This window comes from Ascaphus truei, unplaced genomic scaffold (genome assembly GCF_040206685.1).
Source record: "Ascaphus truei isolate aAscTru1 unplaced genomic scaffold, aAscTru1.hap1 HAP1_SCAFFOLD_1935, whole genome shotgun sequence".
Taxonomy (NCBI): Eukaryota; Metazoa; Chordata; class Amphibia; order Anura; family Ascaphidae; genus Ascaphus; species Ascaphus truei.
In genome coordinates, this window is record NW_027454840.1 from 42501 (window position 1) to 51136 (window position 8636).

The window sequence follows — 8636 nt, forward strand, 5'->3', positions numbered from 1 at the left end:
GGGGAGGTGAAGGGGGGGTGGGTGGAGGAGAGGTGAAGGGGGGGGTGGAGGGGAGGTGGAGGGGGGGTGAAGGGGGGGTAGAGGGAGGTGGAGGTGGAAGGGAGGGGAAGTGGAGTGAGGTGAAGGGGGGTGAGGGGAGGTGAAGGCCGCTCCCTCAGCCATCCGGCCGCTCCCTCACCCGTCCAGCAGCTCCCTCAGCCGTCCAGCAGCTCCCACGTGGATGTAAGGCGGGAGGCAGCTTGTTGTGGCCGCTCCCCCGCTGTGTCCCGGGCGCTCGCTCCCCCGCTGACTGTAGCGGCGCCGGGGGGGGGGTGGAGGGGAGGTGAAGGGGGGTGAGGGGAGGTGAAGGTGGGTGAGGGGAGGTGAAGGGGGGTAGAGGGGAGGTGAAGGTGGGTGAGGGGAGGTGAAGGTGGGTGAGGGGAGGTGAAGGTGGGTGAGGGGAGGTGAAGGCCGCTCACTCACCCGTCCGGCAGCTCCCTCAGCCGTCCAGCAGCTCCCACGTGGATGTGAGGCGGGAGGCAGCTTGTTGTGGCCGCTCCCCCGCTGTGTCCCGGGCGCTCGCTCCCCCGCTGAGTGTAGCGGCGCCGGGTGGAGGGGAGGTGAAGGGGGGTGAGGGGAGGTGAAGGGGGGTGAGGGGAGGTGAAGGGGGGTGAGGGGAGGTGAGGGCCGCTCCCTCACCAGTCCAGCAGCTCCCACAGCCGTCCGGCAGCTCCCACGTGGATGTGAGGCGGGAGGCAGCTTGTTGTGGCCGCTCCCCCGCTGTGTCCCGGGCGCTCGCTCCCCCGCTGACTGTAGCGGCGCCGGGGGGGGGGGGCTGAAAGCGCGGGAAACAGGGAGACACGGGGAGAGGAGGAGGTGCGCGCGGGTGTGGAGGCTGATGTTCGGGGAGGAAGAGGCGGAGGCTCCGGGACCGGCGGGTATGTGAGCCCCACCCCCCGGGTTATACATGCTGCTAATGTACACCCCCCCTAGTGTGTGTGTGTGTGTGTGTGTGTGTGTGTCCCTGTGTGTGTGTTTGTGTCCCTGTGTGTGTGTTTGTGTCCCTGTGTGTGTGTGTGTGTGTGACACTGTGTGTGTGTGTGTGTGTCCCTGTGTGTGTGTGACACTGTGTGTGTGTGTCTGTGTGTGTGTTTGTGTCCCTGTGTGTGTGTTTGTGTCCCTGTGTGTCCTTTGGCCTGTCACTCCGCCTCAGGCCAATGAGAGGTGTGCGGGGGCGGCCCAAGGGACCAATGAGATTTCCCCTAGGGACACCGGACATCCAGCAGGCAGGCAGGCAGGCAGGCAGGCAGGCAGGCAGGCAGGCAGGCAGGCAGGCATACAGTGCTTTCACTAATATAGTATAAGATTGTGAAAATCAGATTTCAACAGAGGTGTGTTTGGACCAAACACGTGAAGTCCCATTTTCAGCGCCAATGACCTCTCTGGGGGAAAACCTATGACATACTGTATAGGGATTTCTGTTTTATGTTATATCCTGTTATTTTAAGAAACGGTCCTGCATTTACTGTAATTGTTTGTTCTTGTAATCCTTTTTCTGTAATCGAAGCATTGTATTTTTATATATATTAAAACTTTTAATAAGTGATGCTTTGGGCTGTGAATTAACTTTTGCACTCTCTGGAGAGAGTATTTACATATCTGGACACATTTTGTTACAACAGATTTTGTGTCTGATAGAAAAAATCACGCATTTAAACAGGGACCTGAGACCCTGGCAAACATATCAATATTACATCTTTTGTTTGCATTTCTCGGGTGGTGGAAACAGAGATATGATTGCAATTTAGGAAGGGGTTAATATTAACTAATTGAAGGTACCTTAACGGAGGAGAAAGGCAAGTTGACTAGAGTAACCGTGTGTATTAATCCTGTTGTAGATCTAAGTCACGTGCACACTTGTGTGATGTTCGTGACAGGTGGTATATGAGGACTAAGTTAGGGGAGATATTGTCCATTTGAGGGACCTTTGTGGAGGAGAAAAGTGGGACAGCTTGTGAGCTGTGTATTAACCGTTGTCCCGTATGCAGGTCACGTCCGGTGCCTTCAATTAATCCACGGTGATATTGGTGTACCGTAATATATGTCCTATGTGCAATTTTAATATTTATCTTTTGAGTGGCCGTAATCCACATTTTGGGTATTTTTATTAAAAAAGTTATACACATTTATGCACTATGGGAGCCGCACTGTCCCTCTTTTATTGATATAGACATAAATACATGTACACACACACACATGTACAGTATATTAAAAAATAATCTCCAATGCTTGAATTGGAGAGGCTAGGGGGCAACAGGAACAGAACCAAAAATTGAGTGTGTCTACGTGTGTGTGTGTCTACGTGTGTGTGTGTCTACGTGTGTGTGTGTCTACGTGTGTGTGTGTCTACGTGTGTGTGTGTCTACGTGTGTGTGTGTCTACGTGTGTGTGTGTCTACGTGTGTGTGTGTCTACGTGTGTGTGTGTGTCTACGTGTGTGTGTCTACGTGTGTGTGTGTGTGTCTACGTGTGTGTGTCTACGTGTGTGTGTGTGTGTCTACGTGTGTGTGTGTGTGTGTCTACGTGTGTGTGTGTGTGTGTGTCTACGTGTGTGTGTGTGTGTCTACGTGTGTGTGTGTGTGTGTCTACGTGTGTGTGTGTGTGTCTACGTGTGTGTGTGTGTGTCTACGTGTGTGTGTGTGTGTCTACGTGTGTGTGTCTACGTGTGTGTGTCTACGTGTGTGTGTCTACGTGTGTGTGTCTACGTGTGTGTGTGTGGGGGGGGGGGAGGTGGTGGGAAGGGGGGGAGGTGGTGAGAAGGGGGGGAGGTGGTGGGAAGGGGGGGGAGAGGTGGTGGGAAGGGGGGGAGGTGGTGGGAAGGGGGGGGGAGGTGGTGCGAAGGGGGGGAGGTGGTGGGAAAGGTAGAAGGCAACACACAGGGAACGACAGGACAAGGAGCAGGGCTATGGGAGAGAGCAAAAATCACCCCGACCACACGCAGGGCATTTTTTAGAACAGGCCCATACAACAAAACCTCCACCCCTAGCCACTCAGAATCGCTTCCTAGTGTTAGAAGACCAGAAGGAAATAGAAACACCAAATACAAAACTCAGAAAAAGACCACACGAGGAAAGCGGGGAGGACGAAGGACACAGAAAAAGAGCAGCGACCTAAATAACATATTCAACCTGACTAAAAAAGAACTTAATATAGATGAATGTAACCTAATAAAAAAGGGGTTAAACTTCGCTCCAGTCGCAAAGGCGAATAGCTTCAATCTGTATATAGACGCACACAAGTATATTAGACAGCTTACACTTAAGAAATTCTTCATCTCAAAAGATGCACAAACCAGGGAGATAGTGAGCAGTAATACTAATTTGCACATAGAGAGTGATGAGTTCAAACATTCCAACCTCAAAAATAAGTCTAAATTCTATCCTAGTTGGGCGAAAGGCCATAATCTTGAAGTATTCCATCAGAAAATACAGGAGGATTTTGACAGACTGACCTCGAATACGACTAAGCTAACAAAAAATAATCTAACACTTAAAGAAAAAATCGCTCTACAAAACTTAGAAAAGGATAAGGGAATCACATTCAAACAAGCAGACAAGGGAAAGGGGTAGTCATTATGGACACTGTCTACTATAAAGGAGAAGCAGAGAGGATACTGTCGGACGACGTCACCTATGCACGTCTTAAGACGAATCCGCATAAAGAATTCTGTACAGAATTCCTCACTCTGCTAGATAAAGGCAGGACGACAGGAGTCCTAAATGAGAAAGAATATGACTATCTTAATGTCAAGTTCCCAGTTATGCCGATATTCTACTTTCTACCTAAAATACACAAAAACAGGGAAGCACCACCAGGGAGACCCATCATCTCTGGGATAGGCTCGCTCACGTCGCGACTATCAGAGTATATAGATGGCTTCCTGCAACCATATGTTGCGGAGATGCGGTCTTACCTTAGAGATACCACGCAAATTCTTAATATATTGGAACAGATAGTCTGGCAAGAAGACTATAAAATGTGCACTTGTGACGTAACTTCATTATACACATCCATAAAGCATGATGATGGAATCGAAGCCATCAATAGGACAATAACAAGCGATAAAACGGTTAAAATAGAACAGCAACACTTTATTTTAGAAAGTATCAATTTTATTCTTAAACACAACCTTTTTAATTTCGATGGAACCTACTTTTTACAAAAATGTGGTACAGCGATGGGTACGAAATTCGCACCAAGTTATGCCAACTTGTTCATGGACAATTGGGAGACCGATACCATCTGGTCAGACCATGATTATGGTGCGGATCTCGTCCTGTGGCGAAGATACATCGATGATGTGTTCTTCATCTGGAAAGGCAGTAGCGAAAACTTGAATCACTTCTTAAATTACATTAACAATAATGAGAGAAATTTGGCTTTCACGTCGTGTATAGGAATTAACTCAGTAGACTTTTTAGATCTGACAATCTATATAGAAGACAATGTACTTAAGACCAAAACTTTCTTCAAAACAGTAGACTGTAACAATTACTTACTCAACACCAGTTGCCACCACAAAAATTGGTTAAAGAACATACCCCCAGGACAGTTTCGCAGAATTAGGAGAAACTGTAGCGATGATAATGTCTATAGGGAGCAATCCAATATACTTAAAAACCGCTTCATTGCTAAAAACTATGATAACGACAAAATGGATATAGCAATAAGAGATGTAGGGAAGCTCAAACGTAGTGAAATCCTCAAAACAAATCCACCAAAGCCCAAAGAGGAGTTCAGCATAGCTTTTTTAACACAGTACAGCCAAGATGCAGGAAGCATACAACAAATTCTGAATAAACACTGGCATCTCCTACAAGGAGACCCCACTGTAGAGGGAGAGAGAGGGGTGGCCCGGTATTAAAGGGGTTGCACCCCATTTGGCCACCCTGACCGCACCAGGGAGACAAGGGGTTAACTGGGCTGAGGTCCAGAAATGTGATGTAACCCTTGTTATGACATGTAAATGTATTTCCCCTGTTCCATTGTAATGTCTGGTTACTCAGTGTTTGCATCACACACACACTAGAATCCATCCGGGAGCACAAGGGTTAATAATTCTTTAATGATTATAGCTCTTTGTGTAGTTTTCCCGCCTTTTCAGGCACCATTTTGCAGGTCCCCATTGGCCGCCATTAGGGCTCAATGCATTTCAATAGGAATTTGTGCTGTTTTCGTCCTGTTTCCTGTAGTGACCAGCAGGTGGCGTCCGAGAGGGAGAGCAGCGGTTTCCCATTGAAAGTCAATGGGCTCGTAGCAAGTCGCTTTTTTGACCATATGGTGTCCCAGTTCTGGCAATGCGAACTGGGAAGCTTGGACCTGCTAAACCTAACGGAACCGGATATTTTAATACGTTTATGTTTTATGCTTAATAGTGTATCCTAAGGTAGGGATAAGTTCAAAAGGAAATTCTTTTGGGCCATAAGGTAGCAGATGGCCCTGGGGACGCCGCTATGTCTAGGATTTAAGTGCTGTTCAAAGAGTTTTATCACCCTCACTGTTTATCCGAAGCCCAAACCAGGGCAGGTCTTAAGTGTTCCAGTTAACACCTTTCAACAAAGGTTTTCCTGCCAGAACTCCAAATAGTAGACTTTCTGGCATTCCTGACGTAAATGTGGGGCTTCAGAAATGAGACCCCCAGAGTTCTACTGCCCATGTGCCAACTAGCAGGGGGGCATGGGTCAGAATGCTTTCCCACGTTAGTGAGTGGCTGGAGGTAATTGTAAACCAATCCCCTGTGCTTAAGGTTAAGAATAGAAGGAGAATGGTTTATAAACGGCTGTCCACCCATATATCCTTTGTCTTCGTTTGCTGATATGGTTACCTGATATCACCTGAATGATTTCCTCACTGCTGAAAGAAATGCTACATCATACTTCTCATTCCCCAACCCTTAAGTAAGTGTACTTCTTGTTTGTTACTGTATTATCTGTTGTGTTCACCTTTATTCTAAGGAATAAATACAATTTATTATATCTTAAGCCTCGTTCAGTTCAAACCCAATTATTTTTGTGTAATATTAATAAGCCTGTGGAAGCTATCGTCACAGGCGTATTAATATAACTGGTGGCAGCTGGTGGGACTGAACTGGACCTGGATTACAGTATTCTGCGGGGTACTGTGATCCAGTGGGAACTTGATAGTAATTGCAAGTTCCTGGGACTAAAGATATTGAACACACAGTAGTGCAACAAGTAACGCAAGTTGTCACACCACCTCACTGCTGCGACCCAGAACTCAGAGCCATGAGTGAAGCGGAGAACCTCTATTACCTGAGAACTAGAACTCAGCTAAAGGACAAGTGCCGTGCCTATGGACTGGAATATGTGGACCAGGCGGTCGAGGACATGGTTGCTGCAGTCACCGCATATGAAGCTGAGCATCCAGAGGTCCTGGAAGTAGCTCAGCTTGCCCTTTTACAGCCGCCCGGAGATCAGGGACTGAACCCAGTGCCGGGCTGGCAGGATCCCGGGGAGGGACCAAGTGCACCTCCCAGGACAAGTGCAGCAGGAGGGGCACGGGTAGCTGCGGCTACCAGTCCCTTTACCCCTGAAATGCTGGCACTGATAACAGCGTGGGGAGACCGAGGGACACCGGAGGAGCGGCTACAGTTTATCTCTATGGCAGTGAACAGACCCGCTTATTGCCCCCCGGTTCGACCCCCCAAAGATGGACTCCAACTGGACAAGCACAGCCTCACCAAGTATGTGGAGGGCACTGATCAGATTGACATGTTTCTAAGGAACTTTGAAACGCAGTGCCGGCGGTATGGGGTGCTTCCCCAGCATAGGGTTGCACGCCTGGACCCGCTACTCTCCGGCTTGGCTAAGCAGACCTTGATGGCGCTTCCAGATGAGTTTGCTGATGACTATGACCACCTGAAAGAACTTTTGCTGTTTCAGCACGGTTTTACCCCTGAAGCTTACCGGGGTAAGTTCCGGCTGGAGGAGAGGCACCCTCAGGAGACCTATGTCACTTATGTGACCCGCATGGCTTTGTACGGGTTACACTGGGTGGAGGGCTCTGAGGCCAAGACTTACCAACGCCTGCTGGACCTCATCTTTCAGGAGCAGCTCATGCAGCAGTGCCCGCCGGCGGTGAGGGCTTTTGTGTATGATAAAAAGCCCAAGACCTACACCGAGGCGGCGAGGATGGCAGATGACTATGTGGTCAGCCGGTCCCAGATGACCGCCAAGGTACCAGCCAAAGCGGTAACCCCACCGGCGCCGGCCAAGAAAGCTGTGAGTACCCCCCATTGGACCCAAAAGCCGCCTGCGGGCAGCGGGTCACAGAAGGCGGGAGAGCTCCGGCATGAGCGCCGGTGCTACAATTGCAACAGCACTGGTCACCTTAGACCAGATTGCCCGGAACCCCTGCGTTCCAATGGACCCTACCGAGGGCAACGCACCCCAGCTGCAAAGCCGGTAGCCCGCGTGCGGGTGGCTTCCACCAAAGAACCAGGACCGGTCATGGAAACAACTCCCAGCGAGACGTCCCATGTCACCCCTACCCCGGTTTCTTCAGTGCCTACAGCCAGGAGCGGAGAACATCACAGCGCAGACCTGCAGCAGACGGACGGCAGGAGCAAGCATCTCACCCCGGTCACAGTCGGTGACCGGCAAGCAGTTGGCTTACTTGATTCAGGAGCTGCAGTGACCCTGGTCCGACCTGATATGGTCCGGCCAGAGGAATTGATCCCAGGCCCTGGGATGCAGATCACTGTGGCTGACGGAGAGCCACGTTTCCTGCAGGTGGCCCGCATTTTTTTGGATTGGGGGGTGGGCAAGGGTGTGCGGGAGGTGGGGGTTTTACCAGGTTTGGATGCTGAAATTCTTTTGGGCAATGACCTGGGACCGATGACCTGCACCTACGACCGTGTGCCCCAGCCCGCTGCAGTGGCGGCGGTTACCCGGAGCCAGACCGCGGCAATGCCGGCGGTGGCCACCCCAGTCCCCCAGCCTTTGGGACCAACGTTAGCGGAGGGCACAGAGGAGCCCAGGGAGGTAAGCCAGGATCAGTTGCAACCACAGGCTGACTTACTGTTCCCCCTTACCGTGTCCCTTTCCCCTGACAATGACATGACTGGGGGGGGGCCAGATTTAGGAGCCCAGTTTAGGGAGGCAGTGAAGGCAGACCCTACCCTGGCCGGCGTGAGACTTCGGGCGTCCGAATCTCAGGCAGGGGAGGGCACTGAGCGCTGCCTATGGCATAAGGGACTCCTATACAGAGAAGAAGGGAACCCGGGAATAGAGAAGGGATTGACCGGTAAGCGACAGCTAGTAGTACCCCAGGGGTACCGACAGCAATTGTTACGGGTAGCTCACTCTATTCCGTTAGCGGGACATCAGGGGGTCACCAGAACGCGAGCCTGGTTATTGCAGCGTTACTTCTGGCCGGGGGCATCCAGGGATGCGGCTGATTTCTGCCGCTCCTGTGATGCCTGCCAGCGAGTAGGTAAGGCGGGCGACCATGTGAAGGCACCCCTGAGACCCCTACCGATAATAGGGGAACCCTTCCAGAAGGTAGCGATGGACCTGATAGGACCCCTCATGATTCCTAGCAGGTCAGGGAAGCGCTACATCCTCACGGTGGTGGATT

General features: G+C 50.7%; 1 protein-coding gene across 1 annotated transcript in view; it reads right to left on the minus strand.

The window, feature by feature from the left end:
- LOC142477100 (unconventional myosin-IXb-like) overlaps nt 1-4350 on the minus strand; it is a gene marked incomplete at its 3' end in the record, with an annotated part of 46844 nt that extends 42494 nt beyond the window's left edge. The window contains exon 1 of the mRNA XM_075582150.1: nt 4192-4350. The remainder of the gene's footprint in view (nt 1-4191) is intronic.
- Between the last annotated feature and the right edge of the window lie 4286 nt (nt 4351-8636).